General features: G+C 36.2%; 1 long non-coding RNA gene across 1 annotated transcript; it reads left to right on the top strand.

Annotated features, from left to right (window-relative positions):
• The first annotated feature begins 1,656 nt into the window (after positions 1-1,656).
• Positions 1,657-23,015, top strand: LOC145980778 (uncharacterized). The gene is made up of 3 exons (XR_014440884.1): positions 1,657-1,785; positions 21,523-21,626; positions 22,897-23,015. It is a non-coding gene; the product is annotated as an uncharacterized LOC145980778 (long non-coding RNA).
• Positions 23,016-24,823: the final 1,808 nt, after the last annotated feature.

Below are 24,823 nucleotides of genomic sequence, written 5' to 3'. Positions count from 1 at the left end.
CCTGTTTTGCACCAGGTGGAGGGTGGGCTCAAGGCTACGTGCCCTGCTGTTGTTGCGAAAGGAGGAAAAAAAAAAAGGGCATTGCCAAAAGCGGTCGGCACGGCATACGCGAGCAAAAAATTAATCTGAATTTGACAAGCAACTGTCTCCCGCATGGAAAACCCTTTCATAGAAAAACCAGGGTACGTCTCATCTTCGGGAGTGGACCTTTCCAATGGAAGATTACGATTCAGGCCCAAATGTACAAAAGACATGGGATGATTTGAATGGAAACCAGGGTCGACTTGGATTTTTAATTAGAGCTTTTTCTCTATCAGGAGTCCACGGGTTCATTGTGATGTAGTGAATGCCTCAGTTCATAACAAGCCGTGTTCGGAATATCAATTCAGAAGGGTCTTTTGGGAATAGTTACTGTTGTCGACTGTCGTTCCAACCCAAGCTCCACTTCATGTCTGTCTGGCTTTGGGATTGTTGTGTTGTAGTGAGCCGTGGTGTGCACGATGTGGGCTAGACCGTTCCTCGCAGGATCCAATGTGCGATAATTAGGACGATTATCGTGATGTCTTGCCTAACTAAAATCGCTGAAGTGTAAGTCGTGAGGTACATACATGTACTGTATCGTTTCACGTTCATAGGTCAATTATATAATTATTTCTTCTGCTCCCTTCTGTAGATAAATTGTTGCAACTTTATTTATTCAAAATTATTAAGAATTTCAACAAATATTGCAAGTTTTCAGATTGTTTGTACCTTCTTACTAATCTTGTACAATTGATTCATTTAGTTTTAGTTCATAATGCAAAGTGTTTGCTAATTTGATACATTTCAACTCTTTTACACGCATTTTATTGATTCAAATGTTGCAGTATTATTAGTTACAAATAAGACAATATTCTTATTAGTTTCATGTTTTATGGGTTCGTTTAAAAAAATTAAACTACAATAATATTTGCTCTTTGATTCTGAAGTGTGCTGTAGTTTTTTTTAAGTAGTGCAGTATCTGGTTATAGTGAATCATTCAAACACTTACCAGGTTTTAGAGTGTTATGATAGCTAGTAACTTCATTATTAATAAAGAAATTGAAACAGAGGTAACAGTAGGGTAAGCCGGAGACACTTAATACTCGGTTGTTTTCAAATAAAAATCATTGCTACTTACCTCATATGCATAGCGGAAGATTTTTCAAGCTGGCGATAACTTTTTTTCCATGAAAAACACGTTAATTTTAACATTATAATCATTTATTGGTCGTTGCTAATTCTGCGGGCAAATTTTGACTCACGTTAGGTTAGGCCTGTTAGGTTAGGTTCCATTAGCACTCATTTCACCCCTAAATATGTGCTTCATGATCTAAAAAATTCCTTAGTACGTTCAATTACGCATATCCGGACAACATCGGTTTTTCTCGATTTACTCTTACAGGAAATTTTTCCTACCTTTGGGATTTACCTTGTTCAATTCCTTATAAAATAAGCTTTCCAACGATATATGACACGTATTCCTTAGGAAAAGGACGTAAACTAGAGTGTTACCTTAAATTGGAACAAAAAACGCGCTCACACGTCATCTTGTAAAACTACCGCGTGGTTGCTACACTGGGAGGGGGTTACATAACCAAACGCACGGAACATTTGATTCACGTAGTCGACGGTAATGGCGGCACGAGCTATCGCACAACGGAGATGCATGATTGACGAAAAATACCTTATTTACGGGCAAGAAACGTAGCACGATTCTAAAAAACAATACCTCCGGCTTCGGAAAGTCCTCAAGAACACAATTCCGTAAGTACTTTCTCTTCTTTTCTCCTGTAAATTTTAAGAAATCCGTCTCCGGCTTACCCTACCGTTACCCTAGTGTTGAGATGAATGTTAAAATATAAGTTATTGGTTACTATTATTAGAACTAAGAGTTTTTTTATATCTGGACCAACTATACCAACTTGGTATTGCAAGGGAAAATGCTTAGACCAAACGTTTGATCAAACTTGTTTTTCTGTGATTTCAGTTTGAAAGATATGTGTGACTGAAAAATAACATATTAACTTGAAACTCAACATTTTGTCCATAGTGTGCAAAATAATACATTACCTACGTTTACACAACATGAACAAATTCCAATTTTTCATGATAAAGGTACCCTTTAAACTGCATATAACTATTTTATCAAGGAAGGTAAACACAAGAAAGGCAATGAAGTTCTTAAAAGGCTGAGTCAGTATTCAAGTTAATGTTCGGACTTTCATTTTAAATTTTGCCAAACACCTCTCTTGTAATGGGAATTATATCGAACTTCACCTTTGCATAGTTCTTCTTGCTACATTTGAATAACTTTGGTGTTCTTTATTGCTATGGACTGATACATAGTATTTCGTATGTGGAATTCTAATCCAGGCCTCGTGACTGATAGGTTGCTATTGTCGTGCGGATTTGTTGCTACAGTCGCATTCATTTGTTTTTGTACAGTAGTCATCTGTTGCAAAAGTCCACATAATTTTGGACAGCAGAAACAGTTTGACACGTTATAAACAACTAGGAGTATTCCCTAACCTCGATCCGTACTACCATGAATCGCGAGTTAGTCTTCCCCTGGACAAAGTTGCTTGACCAGTAGCTGACCCCTTGCATCGCCAAACCCCCAGCGAGCTCACTGCATCGTGGCCACACGCCCCAATAGGGACCCGAAGCGAGTTATTGTTGCTCACAATGGCCGTATTATAACAACGTTATAAGCCTTTGAAAATTTGTTATTATACTCCCGCGGTAGCTGTCAGATGATCCTTGCATAGAGTATGAAGGATTCCAAAAGGTCTATAAAAAGTGATGGCCATAATAAAGGAGAAGCAACTGGGATATATAACGAAGGCTTTCGACCCTCCACGGTCCCGATTTTTTTATCTAATCACGGGCTTCAGAATGTAGATGATGTTATTGGAGCGTGAGTTTCTATTTTATTTTTATGAACCCCCCACCGAGCAGCAAAACTTGGGTTGGGATTATATGGAGAAAGGGGTTCTTTAGGCCTGTAACACATCGCCTGAATTGAAAGGTTTTTGAGGAACGTACCGAAACAGTGACTATATCTTGTATATTCAATGCACCAAGAAAGCACTAAGGGAGGTATTGAGCTGTGATACCATTTTCTTCTTTAAAAATAAGAATCGAAACAACATTTCACCAAGAACCGAAATGTGAAACATTCAGTATTATACAACAAACAAATTGCCTAACTTATTAAAGTAAGTCATCATGTGTCATTAGCCCCCAAAATTTAAAAACATTCAAATAGGAAATGAAAATAGGTAACAGAACTAATAAAGTCACTTCAGTTGCTACACATTTCCTTCTTTTACCATAAACATATACATATTTTTAATTAGCTACACATGCATACATACATAGCCCACGTTTTTATTTGCATTGCATCATCTCGTGCATGAATTAAATCTGATATCTTGTCATTGATTTTTCATTATTAATTATACAATACTTCAGACTGTGAAAGTATTGTTGTAGACAATTACATTATAAATACAAAATTGTACAATGTACCATCAGGGCCGGATTAAGACGAAATTGGGCTTGATGCTTGAAATCTTCGGTGAACAATAAACACAACGACGTTATAGTTACGTCACAGCGCAAAGAATAATAGTAACTGTATAATAAGTAACGCTGTGTCTAGGCGTCCGAAATTGGGAATCCAAATTTCATTCTAAGATTTATTTTCAGGTTAATATAGCAAAAGAAAACTGTTCTCGCCTGTTTTCATCTGGGCCTATTTCAGGAATGGGCCTAATGCTGCAGCATCAATAGCACCCACCTTAATCCGGCACTGAGTAACATAACTAATGTATTAACCGGTGCACAAGCTTTTCAATGTTTGATCCATGGCTTCCAAGGGAAGAAATACATTATAGAAGCCTTATTTCACTTGGTCATATAAGTGGTACAGAGACACTTGGTTTAACCTAGAACTGTAATTAATGAAGAATTGAATTGAATTGATTGTGTTTTAAGTCCGCTTTATGCACAGTAAAGCTGGGTCTGGACCTACAGTTTAGAGTGGAATCCGAACTACTATGTGCCTCCAGCGGTATAATTAATAAAGAAAATGAGTGTCCCATAAGTTCCTAAAAGATCCACCTGGCAACAGCCTATTGGGCACTTGTTCAAACTACCCCGAAGGATTCTGACATTATGGCAATAATAGTGAATGCGATAATGTTCTTCCATACAAACATGGTGATATTTAGTACATGTGAAACACTACCAACGACTTTCGTTGGAAGCTATATTATTAATTTGTCCATTGTTAACATCACAGCAGGGAATTTTACAAGATACATGGTTCTTCAGCCTACACCCATGAAGTCCACTGCATATTTGCACCATAAATTTGCTACTAAAGAAGCTAAGTTGAAGTTACAAACCATACAAAGCCTCTTCATGAGAAGAAAATTGACTCATTAAAAAATTCGAAACAGTTAATAATGAAATTAAAAACTACATTATGTATATGAGTAGTTAATTTCAAGAACGGGAGATAATACTAAAATAAGAAACAATATGCATTTGTAATTTGTAATTTAACTAAATCTAACAGTTTCCTAAAATTATGACTTAAAAGAGACACTAATTAATAGATAATTTTAAGGAAATATATGTAAAAATAAATACTGTTTCAATATAACATGTACACATATAATATAGTAATGCAATTATCTAAGAATTTTCGTACATATACAAGGTAAATTAAAGTTTATTTGAATGACTTGAAAGACATGTAAACATATTTTAAAGAGAGTTGTAAAGTAAGTCAATATTGCAAAGAAATATAAGAATATAATTTTCAAGATAACTGTCTTTGAATCTACATGTGAAACTTGAGTTTATTTTTACAGGATATTCAAATGAACTGAAACACTTTGAAACTACGATATTTATGCTACTCTACGACATAAACACGAATGAATTACGTGTTGAATAAATTCACTGAACTGGGAGGGATTTAGCATGACAAATGTTTCCATCCATTGTCACTTTAAGTAGCCAGTAAAAACAACAAGAGAAATGAAGAATGGAGTACACAACTAAATAATGTATGTTTTATGTGAAACTATTTTATCAAACTGGACACACATGTACTAAAGTGTAAAGGGTTGTCCTTCTCTGATAACATCCAAAATTCAAACTCCAGGCTCTGACGTCTGGGTTCACAGTCAGTGTAATTCTCTGTGTGGCTTGTGCTGTGTCCTGTCCATGTGAGTTTGTGATTGTCCTTTCAAGCATTTCATCTTATCATCTGTCATCTTTGCGATTAGTCAAAAGTGTCAGAAAAGTGAAGTAAAATAAATGAAGTTCAATCAATTCTTGGATAAGTTCCATCACGATAAACTCATTTGTATAATTAGTTGATCGTGTACGAAAATTTGCACTTGGATGTATCGGACCTAGGTACAGCAGAAAACATAAGAAAGATACGTTTTAATGAAAAAGGAAGAGTTGAAAAAGAGGGGGAGAGAATGAGAGAAAGTAAGGAAAATAAAAGAATAGATATACAGAAGAAACATGAAAGAAGATCAAGAGTGTAAATAATATAATATGGCAGAAAACGCAGGAGAAAACATTACAATTACATTGCATCAAAATTGAAGGAAAACAAGAAGAAAGATTAAAAAGAACCCAACGCTAGGATGAAGCTTAAGAAAGGATATTCAGAAAGAACAAGTTAAATGGAGCAACTTTTTTCATCCTTGCGAGCCCCATCCTGACCTCCCTTCACTATAGGTTTGAAGGTTCAAATCTAGCAAAAAGACATTGAAAACACGACCTTCAAATCAAGGAGTTGTAGCCCCATCTGCTCTCCCTCTGCGTACGCCAGTGAGCGCCATCTTATCAGACAGAAAAAATGTTAGTAACAAACATGAACCTGTAGTGCATAGCTACATACAAACAAGGTAAAATATGTTTTCTACACGCTGTCAATTTTTTTCGGTGTGTTAATACACCTAGGTACAGCGCCTTTCACGGTCAAGTCGTCCGCGGAGCGGCGGCAAGCTCGCCGGACAGGTGGGGGCGCGTCTTCCGGCATTTAGATCCACAGCTGTACGCTGACCTTGGCACTGGACGCGTCAGTGCTTCAGTATCCAGGTAGCTGGTGTCCAGTTTGCACGTGTTTGTGAAGTGTTAAGGTGTTTACAATTGTTTTAGATTGTTTTGTATTACTGGTGCTTTTCTACAGTCTAATAATGCCACGCTATCCGTACAATTTTAAAAAACGAAACTTTTGTGTAGAACTCTTAATTCTAATTCTTGTAGGGAAGGAAGTTATAAGGTTCGCAGCAGAATTTCCAGATGTTTCTGTTCCACACAGAGACAATGTTCGAGAACTTCAAATTTAGGGGAACAGGGATTGTTCATAATAAGAAGCGAAGGGTGAAACGACGTTTGCTTACTGAGGAGAAAGTAGACGACGTTAGAGCACGATTGGAACCAGGAGCGTACCTATATTCTAGGCTAGCTAGGCTATCTGCGAAGCCTGAAGTCTAGAGAATAAAATACAGGAGAAAAATCGACTACAAATTGTAAATAATATTATTCATATCAGTGAGATGATGTTGCTGATTCTGGAGTTGGCAACCTGATTTCCTATGAGTTGGCAACCTGATTTCCTATGAGCTGGCAACCTGATTTCCTATGAGCTGGCAACCTGATTTCTTATGAGTTGGCAACCTGATTTCATATGAGTTGGCAACCTGATTTCTTGTGAGTTGGCAACCTGATTTCTAAGGAGTTGGTAAATTTATTTCTATTCATAGCCTAGAACCACGTGACATATTGAGATAGCCCAGATATTGGACACAGTATACGCTACTGATTGGAACATACCTAAAAATCCCCCCAACGCTTCGCACAAGAAACACATTTTCATGACGTCTGCGTGGCGAGCTACCAAGCTTTTAAACCTGAAGCCATATATTAGAAGAATTGAAAGAAAATATCAGGAGACAAACTGTAGCAATTTCTGAAGAGAAACTGATACGTGTTGGTGAAAATTTGCTAAAAAGATACCGTAAATGTGTGGATGCAGGAGGAGAACATTTCCAACGCCTCTTGCAACAAAGTACGTGTTTACTTTAATTGTAACTGTCCATGTAATTGTACGATCTTATTTCATTACACAGCTAGCGTTTCCAGTTACGATGTTGCATCAAGTTTGCCGGCAGACGAGCTCTCGCTGCCAGGTGCGCTTGACGCCGCTCCGCGGACGATTTGACCGTGAAAGACACTGTACATAAACAATGTGTAATAATGACGCAATTGTAGTAATTTTTACAAGAAATGGAACTTGTCTATACTCCTTGTTAGCCAAAAGTAGCAGAAAAGCTACCTGAATTTAGGAACTTGTCTATATTTTCCTAACAGCGGCCCTGGCAGTAACATGGAAATATTAAAATTTAAAATGTTTTTTTTTTGTTTTTTTAAAGAGTGAACAATCGTCGATAATATAGCCGCGTGATTTTGATTAGGTTACCATTTTGTTAAGGCTCAAAGCCTGCATCTACATCTTAGAAACCACCACCATCCACAAACTGCACCCTGGTCATTATGGCTAAACCGGACAACCCACTTGTGTGCCACGTGGCCATGCACAATAGTAAGGCCAGGGGTCATCGGGTGTCCAGTCCGGTGCAACATTGTCCACTAAATCCCTTCCGGATCTTCTTACCATTATTACCAACCCCATCTAACTGCAACAGGGTGCAATGTTGCTTGACCAGGAACCGGCCTCGCGAACAAAGGATTCGCGCCAAAGCTCACTGCAGCGTAACTCGCCAAGGAAAGGACTGATCTTTTTTACCTTGGTCTGTCAATGAGGGGCCTTTCATTCCAAACAAAATCTAAATTGGAAGATTGAGTGAGGTGGAGTTAACCTTTGGCTCGTATTGACGTGGGTTTTGCGAAGAAGACGTGGTATAAAGAGGTCAGTTGCACAAAGAACTAGACTGACGGTATTGAAGGACATGATAGGATAATTTTCTACACTTAACTAACAATAACTTGATGCAACATCAAGGTGCATAAGCGACACCTGTTCCTAATGTTGGTTAAAATTTCATTTTACAGCACTGAAACAAAAAAAACAAAAAGAATTTTTGTTTTATTATTATTTAGATTCGTGTGAGCAAATTGGCTGAATAACTTTTCTGAGACATCTATAATTAACCTGCAAGTTAAGTCATGTTGTTATGTACGATTTGTATGAACATGAATGCATAAATATTGGTTGCTTTTTGTAAAAAAGTAACATCAAGATTGTTTGATTGATTGAGTTGGTGTTTTAAGTCCACTTTATGCACTGAGGGAACAATTTCCCTTACCAAGGGGCAAAATTTCCCTTTTTGGATTATTTTTCCCTTCACCTAAACAAATATAATAATAATAATTATTATTATGATTATAATTATTATTATTAGCAGTGGTAGTAGTAGCAGCAGCAGTGGTAGTAGTAAAATTTCCGTTGGTCCATGTTCGTATGAATAAAAAATCTTATACAAATTTTTCACATACATGTCAGCTTTCTGGTAAGATGTCCAAGATCATGGTCAGGAATCCATTAAATCGTTAATTCTCATCGTTACAATTATCCGAAGATACAGAAAAGCGACGTACAGTAAACTTAAGAGAATTATAAATAGATATAGACTTATATTCAAGGGAGCAAAAATAATAAGGATCAGAAAAATAAAAATGTGAATATGAAACTAGAACTTAACAAACTGTAATAATGTAAAGTCAGAAGTCTTAAAATTTCCCTGAAATTGTGACATTTTTCATCGAAATTCCCTTTTTCCCTTTTGGCTAAAATTTCGGTCCGAATTTCTCTGCAAAAGGAAAATTTCCCTTCATGTGGCAACACTGATCCGAACCACTATGTGCCTCCACTGGGTATCGAACCCGGGACCCCTTGATTACAAGGTGACGATGATACCACTGCGCAATCGGGGAAGCGCAAGAACATCATACATTTATTAATGAAGTGATAAGAATAATAATGGTTGTGATCAATGCCACTAAGAAATGGGGAGGAAGGTCCAATAATTATATATATTTATTACATTATGTTATGAAATATATATTTAACTTTAATTAATAATTATATATTTTTTCACGTACCAACTGGTTCAAAATGTCAGTAAATTACAGAATATTTGAGATGCTTTATAAAATATTATTATTATATTTCTTTAATTTTTGTTTTCTATTAATATTGAAAAATGAGATTTTCATACAGTTGTCTCATACCGGGTGTTTTATAAATACTTGAAGGATTACAAATATATATTGCAAATAAAGTATTGAACTAACGTTAATGAAACCAGTCCAGAACTAACGAGGAACTCTTTTGACACTTACAAATGTTCAATGTATACACCACGGCTGACCAGGCAACGCATCGACACGATAGTCTAGTTCTTGTAACACTTGCATCTTGTGTTGCCCACGAGACGAGACTTTGGCCTGTCTCGTCTCGTGGAAATGCTGTCTCGTCTCGAAAATATTCGTTTGTCTTATGACACATGGTCAATCTCGTCTCGTCTCGAATTTTTAAAAGCCTGTCCCGTCTCGTCCCGTGGGCAACACTACTTGCATCAACATGGGCCTGTCGATAGTGTCTATCCCTGCGATGATACGCTCCCTTAGAGCTGGAATTTCACGCGGCATCGGTGAGACGAACACCCTGTCTTTGATGAAACCCCACTTGGTGTAAGGTCCCGTGATCTTGAGAACCAAAACATTGTACAAAAAACTGTGACTGATGTGGGTGATTTGAGTGTCCCCTAGCGGCAGGGATATGAACTCTCAGCTTAACGAAACATGCACGCACAAACTGTTTACGTTCCTATCGTGTTGATGCGTGACGTCACCCGTGGTGCATACATTGAACATTTGTAGGTGTTAAAAAAACTTAGTTCCTTGAAAGTTCTGGACTGGTTTCATTAACGAAAGTTCAATAGTTTACTTGTAATAAATATTTGTAACCCATGAAGTATTTATGAAACACCTGGTAGGCCTATTTGTGATTTATTTTATTCTTTATATAATGCTATAAATATTCGTTAGTGGTCTCTTAATACGAAATTTTCCTTGCTACCTCAATTTGTGTAAATATTAAGCTACTTTATGACTACAGGGCTGTATTAGTGGTAGCAGAGCTAAAAGAAACACATACGCGCGCACACACACACGGAGAGAGAGAGAGAGAGATGAGAAGCAAGCAATTTTAATTTAGGCCAAAATATTTCAAGCGGATGGGGGGGGGGGAACCCCCTTCTGGATTTCGCACTCTGTTGTGCTCGACGATATTTTCGACGTTGAGTACTGACTCTGGAAATGAGTCCCTGCCTTGACATAACTACCACTAACTTTGACGAAATTTCTGAGCATTCGAATTTCATTGGTACTCGTTTTAACAGAGTGTGCTGTAGAATGACGCATACGTGGATTTAATAGTAAATTTTCAATGGTGACTGGTACCACTGTTATAGAGTTAGGCAACACACACAACACCTTGCACGGAAGCAAGTTTTCAGGATCTAGGTGTCCCATTTTTATTGCAGGTGACTGTACATGTATTAAAAATTTTGCCATGACACAATATTTTGGGCAAATGCCCCCCCTTTGCCCCAGTTGGATAAACCTAAGATAACAGCACTTATCTAGCTTACGGTACGTCTATAGTTAAGATCACTAAAATGTGTCAAAAAACTGTCGCCCTTCTAAAGAAATTAATGTATTTTTATAATTGCTTGAATACCAATAAGCTTGTTAGGTTCAGCTGATACAAAGTAAAAGTCCCTGATCATTATTTTAATGCGTATTATTATTATTAACGCATAAATTTTCGCAGGCACTGTCAACGCAAAGCTCTATCATCAAAATCTTATCCTTGACTTTATGAAAGTTCTGCGCGACGCCCTGCATGCCCTCTAAATGCGTCCTTGCCACTCCAGCGCTATCTTGGTTTGAGTAGTGACCGCGATTGCAAATAAACGTATGTTCTGTTCTTTGAGTTCTACGTCTAACTTGTTTGAAGTGCATTGTGAAGAAAAAGAGTAGTGTGGTTGTATTTTATGTAGCCTGTGGGAAAGCAATTCAGATTAAAAATTGCTTTAATTTCAAACCTATTCATCGGAGGATATGTTCACTTTCTACGTGATTCCAATGGTATGGGACATGAAGGAGGAAGACAGTCCCGGTCAACAAGAGTCGCAAATATTTCACATTTCAACCCCCCACTAAAGAAAATCTGTCTCGAATACAGTGTGTGCATAAGCAATCCAACAATCGAAATAAAGATGGATGCCAGAGTGAAATTCTGACTTCTGCTCTATACAAGTCTTCCTTCAGCCCGGTATAAGGACTCCGTCTGGATAAAATGCAGGTTTTGCAAGTACTAGATTCACGAACTCAATGATGATTATTTTTATCTTGTGTGACGTTTAGGAAAATAACAGTTTTGGTTGGAAAACATTTGGCGTCTAATAATAAAGACCCTCTAAATTTTGTAAAAATTAACAGTCACATTTTATTTTTTAAAAAATTCAGTGAATTATTAGAAGTTATTTATATTTGATTTGTGTCAGGTTTAAGGTTCCTAAAAATAAGTGAATTGTATTTTATTTTTAGAAACTTAGTGACTCCACTCCAATACCTCCCAACCGTGCCCTGAATTTGTAAAGCATAAGCCATAGTAAAATAATTTTGAAATAGCTGAAACTTTCATATATATCTTGACTTGCAATTTACTACCTTCAACGGGACGATACTCTTCGTAAGCTTTGGTGTCGTCTGACGTGTTCTCGGTCTCGATACAGTGGAATGCATAATTTTTACCAAGCAAATTGTCCACCACCATGTTTATTCTCTTTGTTTTATGTAAGAAGGGCTTCAAGAATTGCAACAAGACACTACACAAGCCGATGATAACTTCTGCACCAGCATTACTTAAAATAATGGAGGATGCAAGGAAAATGTTAATGAAAATAGTCATGGACAATTTGCCGAGCATTGTACAATATCTACAAGAAATGTAGTTATAAAATTACCACAGGTTCAAATTTTATCAATTCTTTTTCGAATTGTGCACAACCTCTTCTAGTTTCACTCTAAAGTAACATGATTTTTAGCGGTAAGTTAGTGCTTTCTTCAGTCGAGCCCTTGCACACTGTTGACTAACAAAAAAAGGTGCGATTGCAAGTGCACTGTTGCTCATAACTGCTGCGTGCAAAGGCGTAGAAAAAACTTGTACATTCAATTATTCCTGTACTCCATGATTTGTATGTAAACTTGTATGCGGTTCCTGCGTTTACCCCTCTCGGACTTTGCCATTCACTTGAGATATATGCATGTGCATGCGTAAAAGCAAGGAGGGTGGCTAGCGTGCTTACATGGTCACCCCTTCTCGTTGCGCCCAGTCATATATCTTCCTGCTGCATTGTCAGCTCAGGGTGAAAAAAAGGGGGTAGGGTGCGATCAGTACACAAGAAAAAGACGCGCAAAAGACGATGAAAGATGACTCCAGCGTTCAAGCTCGTGCCGCAAGGAACGACGGGAAGATTGTCCGCCATAATGAGGGTCAGTTTGATGGTCAAGGGTAATGGAAGGGTCTCTTGAGAAAAAAAAGGTGTACAATGCTGACGGACTGGACATGCATTTATGCACGAATGCAAACAACCCAAAGGGATTGACCCTTTCTCCCTGCCCTTTGAGGGCGCGTGTCGGAAAGTGGACTCTCCGGTTTGGTAATGACCACAGACCCATGGACATATAAAGTGCCTTGTATTGATGTTTACTAATAGCTACGGAGGCGCTGTCATGTAGCATAAATCACCGACATCGGTTGAAGTTTTTGTCGGGATACGTTTTTCCGATGGATAGGGCCTTTCTTTTCTTACCTTTGCTTCCACGTTACCTCATAAACACGTTGACAGTTCGTAAATTATACGCATGCAAAGGGCCTTGTACCATAAAATCATCCTAATGCGTTGTGTCCTTGGTGCATTCTTCACCTTTAAGCACTGCGAATTCTTGTCACAACATAACCGGACTGTATCCTTGGATGGAACACCTTACGATTAACTGTTGTACTACCAACTTTAGAACGAAAGCTGCATTACAATAACAATCCGATATTATTTTTTAAATAAAAGAGCACAATTGCTGAAAAAACATAAATTCTAGACTGCAGTTTGCTACAGAACATTGCACTGAAGGTTTTTATTATTAACAGTTTCAGAAATTGAACTAAAAGTAATATCGATAAAAGAACACACATTTTCGTAATTATATATCACGCCATTATTTTAGTATTTTAAATGTTCAAACGCTGAAACTACTGATAATTACAATTTTAAAATGAACATGAGATTTCATGACATACGCGAGGTGACCATCAGTTTACAGAAATTTCTTATTTGTCCACAACTTAATATAAACAAGTCCAAATTTGAAGGACTTTTCTTTTCCTATGCACTACACTTATTTTCACAATACGTTAAATATAATTTTTCACCAGGATATTAATTAGTATCAACAAAACTATATAATACAATTTGAAATTTAATAATTACAATGATATGTGAAGACAGTTGTGAAAATTCATAACTGGATCATACTTCGAATTTTAGTGTTTGAAATTCCCTACCGTTTTGATCGTCTGTAAAAAGAAATCCGTTGTTTAAAACTACCCGTACTTCAAATTATGATAGTATAAATTAATCAAACCTTCATTCGTATTGGGTGAAGTAGGTAGATGCAATAATATAGAAATCGAATTTTAACGTCTGAATCAAAACTGAGAAATCCAGTAACACAAAATTATTTGCAGCATAACACAACAAACATTTAAAGTAAATTAATTTTAATCAAAATGAAAATCATCAACACACTGAAGCAGAACCACCCGTTTTCAATGTTATGGTATCACATTCGAAATTACTAAGTAGTCAGCCAATACTTCTATTTCAAAATTACGATTTTATTCTGTAGCTATTTATGCTGAAATTCTTCTTTAATCGGGACGAAATATTCATTTTAACGGAACATTCCGCATTTTTTTATGGTGATTTCAAATACCGGAGTAAAGTAGGAGGCTACATATATAGGGTGTTTTTTTTTAGAGTGATAGTACTTTGAATTGAAATAAAACACATAAAAAAATAAGTTTTGAAGCCAATTGTGTTTTCATTTGAAAGATAACTTTCTGACATTTACTTTTTGAAAATAATTTCCGGCATATGTCCACCACGACTAGCTGTGATGACCCGGATTCGATCAGTCCAATTTTGAACCACTTTTTCAAGTAATTGGGGACGTATGTCGTTAATAACACGAGTTATGTTGGCTTCCAAAGCGTCAATTGTTGCTGGTTTATCAGCATAAACCAGAGACTTTAGATATCCACAAAGAAAATAATCCAGTGGCGTTAGGTCACATGATCTTGGAGGCCAATTCACTGACAGTACCGATATTTCCGAAGTGCTCTATACGTTTGGCGAACAGAATATTGATTTTGGAAATAGATTTAATTTGTAAACGTTGTTGCGGCGTCAGTCTTTCCATGATCATTTGCCAATGCTCACTGATATGAAATGACAAAACAACATGTCATCAAAACAAAACAAATGACAGCTATCCCTATCGAAAGTTCTATCACTCTTAAAAAAACACCCCTTATTTGATTATCAAAAAAAAAAAAAACTTTGTGTTTTTACCATATATTTTAATTTGATACAAAACCATAAATCACGTTTGTGTAAGTTGTTTTCTCGGACGAGCGTCGATTGCACCGCAAGCATAACATGTCAACCAAACGACTGGGCGAATTGCACCCGACTTCCTCGTGTACAAACAAGCTAGTTGCACCCGACTTCCTTATATATGAAATATATAAGGAAAAATTTGAGTCGAGCACGGCGTGCAGTGTTACCACCTCTTCCCCAAAACTCAAAAGAAGTGCATTGTGCTCTAACTTCATTGGAGAAGCAATGCTGCAAATTAATAACGAAGAAAAAGGTATTGTTTGTTTTTCAAGTACCTCTAATCTACAATTTTTTGTGTAAAAATGATACGATATTTATCTATGGAACTTTCAAACATTGTCCAAAGTTTTTCCATCAAATGTTTTCCTTGCATGTCAAAGAAAATGGTCACTACATACCACCTGCTCACTTTCTTTTGCCAAACAAACGTTGTTTCTGTTGCTGTCAAAGCGTTGTGAAGAATTAAAATTGAAATTCGAGCCGAAGACTATTGTTGCTGATTACTTGGTAGATACATACATTTCGGAAGATGCCAAATTTCCTTCCACCAATACTATGGGCTTCAGATAAAGTAGACGGAGAGCAGAAATAAAATGAAGCAGAAATATAAGAATAAAGAACTAACACTATTTGATTTCTTAAAGGCTATTTCCTACTACAGTTCAAAGAAGGATAAGAAGAAATAAAATTGAAACATAGAGGTAATATTAGACAAAGGAAACTCATCCGCAAATTTTTAAACACGCCATGAGCTTTTAGACATGACAGTCAAGCCTGTGAAGAGTGTGAAGGGAAAATTAGCGGAGAAAGGGTAAGCGGTGCAACTTACCCCTTGGTCCGAAGGGTTTAGCGGTGCAACTGACCCCTTGGTTCGAAGACTTTAGCGGTGCATCTCGCCCATTTATGTATTCTCGGGGTGCAACTAACCGTCACCCGTTTTCTCAATGCACTTTACCCAACAATACTCAATTATTAATTCTTGTTGAATTTAGTGTAATTCCTTTCTGTTAAGTCACGACTAAATTAATTTAAACTAAATACATGAATTTAGACCATGGGTTTCATCACAAAAGTAATTCATAATAATCGCAAAATGAAACAAAAATGTTTACATGGCGAACTTTGTACATAGAATAATTTAAAGATAGATTTTGGTGTGAAACCAGTGTGGATTCATTGTGATTCTGATTTTTACTAATGCCTGGGGGCAACCATGTGAGGGGTAAAGGCGGCCGGAGCTGATAATGACCACATAACCTCAAAAATGACCGATATTGAGAATGTGTGGTTCTACTTCCACTCTGACTGTACTACTTTGACATAAGTTTCTAATAACTCGAATATATTGGGGATTTTTTTTTACTACAGCCTACATACACTACCAGGAAACTTTATTTCCCCTGTGCAGAATCTTCTCACTATTTACATTTGGTTATTTTACGTCGCTTTTCTACCTCTCTAGTATAATCACAACGATGAGGATAAATGGAGAACTGATGAGGGAAATGGGACAAGCACAATGACACACTCAAACACTATATGCTCAAACTACTCCTACATATACATATTTAAGCTTCAGTTTGAGGGAAATGCATCTATAGTTTTGTTATCATTACATTGAACCCGTACGTTGATGTATTCTATTCAATAGGTAATGCCAATGATAGTATAAATATTTTAATAATAATAATTTAATACAAATATTTCTAGAAGCAACAACATGGAAGATTGCTTTTGTATAGCAGATATTTAGCATAAAATTACCCTACCCTATCTTGGTTCATGTCAATTGTAACTCCATGTGGAATCTACTGCGATTATAGTTAGCAAATTTATATATTTAAAAAGGAGTAGCTCATAGGCAATTTAGTTTCATTTCGAAGAGCGTCGATTTGTTAATTTCACTTTAAATCCTGTTTACCATGTAAGAGATATGATGATAGTAATATCTGATTAAATACGAAGATAGATATCACATTTTCATGTGAGCAGGTTTTTAATAACAATTTTAAAGTTTTGTATATCGTTGAAAATTAGCTTGGTTGGTATTAAGACTGGATTTCGTTGAACTTCGCTGCGTTGTGGAAACAGAAGTCCGCTAGACAAATTAAAAAAAACTAGTGCAAACAAACAAACCAAATTAGTCTCAACCTAGACCTAAAATAAAGAAAGGAACACGCTTTTGTGTGATACTTTGCCTCGTTGCATTCAAAGTCACGACATAAATTTCAGAACACGTTTTTCAGAATATCAGCAGGCATAAGTACAATAACGAATTGAGGTAATAATTCTTCTTTATTATTGTAAAATATGATTTCTCCGTTCCAAACCTAGAACATTCAAAATACTCACAAGTTTATCTAAAGTATTACTGAATTTTCCTTCCCGTTTTTGATTACCCATTGATTTTTGTCCATCTGATAATTCTTTTATTTAGTGATCCCTACCAAGGACAACTCTATTGAGCTAGTCACAATTAAATACCTAAATAAATATGAAAGGGTTTTTATTTTATAAATTAACACATGTGGCTACATTAGTAAAGTGTATAGTTTGAGAAAAATATTTAAAATGAACAATTATAACACCATTAAGCCTTGTTTCCATGATATGAAAAACTAATATGCTGACGAAGGCAGTAATTTATTTTATTAAAAACATAAACTAAACGTAACGTTTCAACCTTCTCACAAGGTCTTCTTCAGACTCTGTATCAAGTACAAATGTACATTACTGCCTTGGTCAGCATATTTAGTTTTTTAAAATGAAATAATAAAAAATATTAGATGACTCCAAAAATAGTGACCCCTCTTGATTGGCAGGAATTCATAGATCGGTGCGAAGAGGTGAACGAGAAGGAGATTACGCCCTCCGACGGAAGCTATAGTGGTGTTACTATTTAAATACTCTAGGAATACAACTGCACAAAGCACATGATAGGAAAGAAAGGGTTGAAGAATAATATTTCGGACACCCCCCCCCCCCCCCAAAAAAAATATTCCAAGACAATCTTCTGATTAGTGGAAACGTTAAGTTAAAGAATGATATTTTGATTCTCCCTAAGAAATGTACCGGAGAGAATTCATCGACACATAACTTGTAAAACTACCACATGATGAGAAATACATACTCTAGAATGCATGGGAGGGAGGCCTTTCTTCTCTTCAATATTTGAGCGTATTTCGACAGACATCATAGCTATAAATGTGCATTTTTTTGTTAAACTGTACTCCATATCTTGAAAAAAGAACAACGTTCTTTCTCATGACGATCGATATGTTACAACTTAAAAATACAACAGAAAATGTCAATTTAAGATCGCATGCTAAATCAGAGTGAATAGACATCGTGGGGGTTCAGTGTGTGCACAAATACTTTTTCATGTGACGGGACATCGCTACCAAGAAATGTTTAAATTTTTATGTTGGCTCAGGTCCATCCACTTAAAGTCTGCACTGCGTATAAGGAAATTCACAAATTGCAAATAATACTGTATTTAACAATACGCTTGGGTGACGCGTGCAATTCCACTGCACAAAAGATTGAATTTGTTGATAACCTTGTGTAAAGTCTATGTTCCCGTGAGATTCTCGAGGTCCTATTCACTCTTTCTGTTTGTGCTAACCCCATTCATTTCCACCCAGAAATTAGAATCACTTAGCTCTAAAGCTTTCAAATTGACTCCAAATTGCATAATTTGAACCTAGAGAGCGAGCGAGCGAGCGAGAGAGAGAGAGAGAGAGAGAGAGAGAGAGAGAGAGAGAGAGAGAGGAATATTTAACTCACAACCACTCCTCAACCCTTCGCGGAAAAAGAGAAAAGAGTTCCTCAGATTTCCAATCAGCCAGGCAGTATTGCAAATGCAATAATGAGTCTGAAAGGAAATTGCTATCTCCTCGTGGTTTAAGAGTTGGGAAGAGAAAGAGGGAAACTTTCTGTAATCATAAACCTCTTTTTGCCTCCCCTCTTCCAGATCTTTATTCCTCCATCCCCTCTTTTATGTCCCATTTCACCTGGGGAGCATAATTTTTAATTAGGCAGTTCTTAATCGTTTGACATATACACACAAGGGCCCCGAGGAAGGAGAAGAAAAATTGGCGGGAAGTAAGGAAGTCTGGTGTGAGGGACGTGAGAAGAAAAGTTATTCTGTGTTGTCTGGGCAAGGAAGACGCCAGCCAGCTGCTAGTGGAAGAAGAGAAGGAAGAAAAAGAACTCGTCGAAAAGAGAGATCCTCTGGAGAATACAAGATGGGAGGATTTTTACCGGGACCAACAGGCAAAGTGAGTGCTGGTACATGCCGAGAATTCCTCCAGCGTTGAATTGAATATTATATATGAAATTGCCACAAAGGAGGGGAAAAATTGCCGACGTCTCGCAAGGAGAAGAGAGAGAAGGCTGAAAAAGAAGAGATAGGGTGAGATACTTGCCAACACTGACCCACGTCAACGCGATGGCCAATGCGCATGCTCAGTACGAATGTGACCGCCATTATGGTTGTGGGAGACAGTATGTATTGACGATCTTATCCCCTCCCCAACTTCCTTGCTACTTTTTTTTTCTAGTCTTGAGAACATTACAGTGTTCCTCTTCAAGAAACAAGGCAAGTTCTGTGGAAAAACTTCTTGGAAGGGTTCGGGAGAGCCGCATAAGTACAATTAGATCCAGAGGTCAGAATAAGGGATGTAGCAAAGGGTAAAATGGGTAAAAGGGAGTTAGGTGGATGGGAGACCATGCATGAAGCTGGTTCACCCTTTGTGCTTTTCCAGTAAGGGTGTGTCTCCATGGACTTCTTACCAATGTATCCCAAAGGCGTATCTCGGGAAAGGAACCTTTTAACCACGCAAAGAGGTTTCCTTTCCCCGGTACCTGCAGTCAAATGTTAATTATATGGATATTATTATTTTATTTCCCCCCTCCCCCTTCTTCTCTCCATTGCAGCAGTTGCCGCAAGTCCACCCTCCCCTCGTACTTCTCCTCCAACACATTTCGCGTGTACACCTACGACCTCCCCACCACTTCACTTACCTAAAACCCCTGCGAAGAAACCCCCCGCACCATAATCCTGGCGAATGGCGTAGGGGATCAAAACCACAGCCAGTGACGTCACAACGTAGCTGCCCGCGCAGCTAGCCCAAGACCCTACTCATCGATTTGCTTTGCTAAAAGCGCTGACCCCTTGTGGACAAATCCGATACTGTGCTACCGTTTTGCAATTGCCCTGAGAATCTGGAATATTCCAGTTAGAGAATCTTTTTGACAACATCTATGTCTAGCTCACATGCCCTTGCACATGGCTGCAGCAGTCAAATTATAACAGGTGCAATGGCACGGCCATAAACACATAACGATACCAGCTGGACAGACTCGGCACAACGCAGTCCGCCATGTCAGTTTGTAACCTTAGCGCCATCAAAAGCTCCAAGCCGACGCCCCCTCCCTCCCTCCCTCCCTCCATCTCTCTCTCTCTCTCTCTCTCTCTTGCGAGTCCTCCCCCGTTCCATATTGTAACACAGTACGTTATCGATCTGTTGGTGGTAGGTGTTAGCGACGAAGGTCTGCCATCTTGTTCCGTGTTGACACATTGCAGGCTATTTATTGTTTTACAATGCGCAGCAACAGAGGAATATAAAACAATAAACCTTCCTCCAAGTCAAAATGGCATAATTTTTTTTAAGAAACGTAGCCTGTCATTGGTTTGATGTCTACCTCAAACTTTCAGCCACTACATATAATAAATAAATCATAATTGCATTGTTCTATCATATTGATGAAAACACAATAATATTCACAAGTCAATGCAGCTACCAGCTTTTGTACAAATGAGACCAAATAGCAAATGATAGATTTTAGTGTAGATATAACGTTTTTGTTTCAAACTATACGAAACGCTGTATTGAGGTAAACATGATTACATCACCTTCAAGAAATGAAATCATGTTGGTGCAACATAGAGAAAAGTTCAGTGGTTATATGATATATTTTCAAATCATGATTTTGAGTCTTGTTTTTTCTATAAAATCCGCACGTATCTCAAGATTTCAGATTTAAAATTTGAAATTTAAAAAAGAGCTAAAGATATTAGAGAAAGTCACAATTACGAAGGAATCAATTTAATGTTCTGAAAATATATCCAAAGATTAATATGTTAAACGTAATGTGTACAAAAAACAAAATACTCATGTTGATAAGATTGAATTCCAATTTGTTTCGTTATAATCGGTTAACATTTACATGAAAGACTAGAATTTGTGTGTGTATGTGTATTGCTGCTCAGTTTTCAAGAATTTGTATCATGCTGAATCCAGAAATAATCCATTTAACCGCCATAAACATACCTAATTTATAGTAATGAAAATATTGACATGAATATTGTGATTACATTTGATTAAATTTCATCTTGCTTTATACTTAATTATAAAGCGTTAGGTTTAGGACAATTTTTGTTTTTAAGTTTTAAAATTCCAAGAATATTATTCACCATATGAAGACGAACTCACTAGACATGACCACTTATAAAACAATATTAATACACGTTCATGGTAGTACTTGTATCACATACTGGAGTTATTTTTATTAAACGACTTAAATCAAACTCGTATAACTCATATTGTTTCACTGTCTCTGCTAACATTTTGTATTTGAAATTTTAGAAGTTTATTAAACAAATATTTATTCAATTTATTTTTATTTTTAGGTGAAGATGAAAGTCCAAGGCAGGGTTCATAGACTTTTCTCAAGGCAAGATTCAACTATTTTCCTGGAGGAACAGCGAAGAAACACAGATAAAACCTCCATCAGGTATAAATTATCAACATTCATCATTTTCAACACCAAGTAACATAAATCAATTTCACGCTTGCAAAAACAAAATTATGCTTCCTGGAACAGAATATTACATACAAATGGTTCAATGTATAAAACATTTTATTTCAAATATCTTAGCACACACTCTTTATTTGAAATACCTGTTCACGCACCTTTTATTTGATATATCTTTTCATACACTTTTCATTTCAAATACCTATTCACGCATGTGCGATATATTGTTTTCTTGTTAGTAATTCAGCATTCATGAACTGTGTAGCTCAATATGCTATATGCCTATATGCGAGTTTTTTAAAGTGTACAAAAATATTTTTTTAAGTGTATCTTGCATACTACCTAGATATATTTTATTTTAATTTTTTTCTGCGCGGATACCTGCTTATAACTGTCAAATACAATATTGTAATAATATATTTTGTGTATGTTCAAAATTTTATGAGACTCCGTGATGTAGCAATTAACATGTGGCACTACAAGGCAGAAAGAGAACAGGTGTACCCTGGTGGTTGGTTATTCATCAAGTTCATGAATTTATCATTAATATCCGAAAGGTATTGATCTTAAAATTGAAGAGGTGATACGTTTTGTGCTTTCACAACTTTTGCATACACTTCTTTTGCCGACCTCTGTGCTGTAATGGTTAGCGAAAAGTGCTGCGAATCCAAACAACCTAGGTTTGATATCCGAGTATTTCTCTTTCTTCTTTTCCATAGCTTCATCAAAAATTATCATATTAGACAATATTACGTGTATGTATACATATAAACATGTAAAATTATGTGTGCGTGTAATTACTTCACGATAAAGATGTGAACGGGAAGCTTAGAGAAAGACAATATAAACATGTCAGTTGCCCTTTAAAGACATTATTCTTAAATTTGCCTAGCACGTCGCTTTCCTTAAGTATACAAAAACTTATTTGATAAATTTGCATTAGAATATTGAAATCATTCTACTTTAGTAAACAGGAATATGGCATTATTTTTTTTACAAAAATTTAAAGTAGTGCGTATAATTATGAATAAGAATATTTTCTATAACGTGATTAGTTCCTCATTTATTATATACATGCAAATTTTTATAATGACGACAAATTGTTTTCTGTTGTTTCATAATATGACGATCTTACTTAAAATTTTATAAGTAAAATAAATATTGCTTAATTATTTATGCCAAAATGTTAATGTTCTGTTTTAAATATCAGATTCATATGCTGTTAAGGTAATATATTTTATCTTTTCAGGTAGGCTCTCTTTGCTGAAGCGACGAAGAGGATTGTATATTTTGGCCACTGCTGAAAACATTAGCGTCGCCATCATTGTAAGGATCACGAATGGCTACTGTTTAGATGGCCTTGTGTGTTCCCATCCATCCTGCCATAAAAAGCTTACATTAGTGATTTTCAGACAACTTGGTAAATGTTAATTGTAAGATCACATCATTAACAGCTATTTTAAACAAAAACCCAAACACATGTGACACATTAATGAAGGGCTCGAGTGTAAAACATGGTAAGTGACATTTTGTTGATATCTGAGTTCATTAAGAAAAAAGGTTATAAGAAACTACAGTATACTGTAGATAAATTGTTTTCGTGTTGTGTTTACCGATTTCAGAAGGCTTCCCTGAGTCCAATGAAAATTGTATCACATGGCAATTTCACTCGAAAATTGAAGGATGGCATATTTTACTTCGACTCAAAAATAAACAAAATGTCACTTACATCCGAGCCCTTCAAATATGATGAAACACATTAAACAAAAATCTTTGGCGTTGTTACAAAGTTGAAACAGAAACAAATGTATTTTTGCAAAAACCAACCAGAAGCATGTCAAAATATATGCTAAAATAGGTGAAAATCATATGATTGTTCATCAGCATTTTTCTTAGTAATTATGAAAAAATAGAACTTATTGTTTAGTATAATCTAACCAAATAATTCAGTCACAATACTGAATTACCCAATTCAAACACGATGTGTCGTGTTCTTTTTGCACATCAAATAAGAAACGCAATGAAGAATTTGTGTTTCTAGATTTACATATGAAAATCGATATTGAGAACAATTATAACAAAATTAAAAGTTGTGGATATCATTTTTAATTAAGAAAAAAAAATGTTTACAAAATAGCAGGAAATCTGAACGAGATATTTATTAAATACGGTATTTCGTACACTTAATATTAAAAACATTCCTGTTCTCATTTCTATTTATATCATGCATTATCCAACTTTAATGCAGTGTTGTTAAAGCTCCAGGAATTGTAAATAAATTCAATTCCGGTCCGGGAGAGAAAATCAGAAAGCATAAATGTGTTCTGAATCGTAAATAAGCTTTTTATCTTATATTTCAATTCGGTTGCGGAACCTTTTTTCCCGATAGATTTAAATAAGGTCCAAGTTAGGTACTGAAATGAAACACAGCAATATGAACCGAATTTAAATTGTGCGAGAAAAAAATGTTCCGGCCCAATAGAATCATTAAAATGACAAGATATTCACAAGTCATAAAATTTAATTTCCCTCATTCTATCAGAATTTAGGAAAAAATAGTAAAAACACAGAGAAGAAATTTCTCCAGATAGCTCTTGAGGACAAAAATCTAAGCTTCTTTCACATGTTCATAACCTTAATTTACGTAGTGAAAATTTGGTACTATTGTTAAATCAAGTGTTGGTTCTGCTTTTTATGGAAATAACATGTGATAAGAGCATTTTGACTTAAGTATCCTAATTTTCATTCTTAACGAGAAATAAAATCATATTATACATAGAAGACAGTTGAAAAGCGCCATTTTTTTTTGGAACACCGTCATCGAGCAGATAAGACTGACAGCATTTGCCGCCAAATTATAAACAGTAGCATTATGGGATACTACCGTGCTCAAAAATTCCAATCGCCTTCCAATTACTTCGTTTTGAAGGAAGTTATTGAAGGAGTTTCTGATGTGGATGTCAATTGTATAGATAGGTTGACTAATAGTCGGTGTCACCCAAAGTCTTATTTTTCGTAAATTGTATTAATATTTACAAATCTAGTTTTAATTTATTATTATGATTATGTGTTTGTCTAGACAAATCTAAACTACACAGTAATAAAATATTTTTGACGTTGTTCACGTTATTTTAATGAACCAGTCTTACTTCTAAGACGCAGAATTGATGTCCATT

The sequence above is a fragment of the Lepisma saccharinum genome, chromosome 28 (genome assembly GCF_977018435.1).
Source record: "Lepisma saccharinum chromosome 28, izLepSacc3.1, whole genome shotgun sequence".
Lineage (NCBI taxonomy): Eukaryota > Metazoa > Arthropoda > Insecta > Zygentoma > Lepismatidae > Lepisma > Lepisma saccharinum.
The sequence above is the reverse complement of the archived record's forward strand: the minus strand, read 5'-3'. Positions and strand labels throughout refer to the sequence as shown.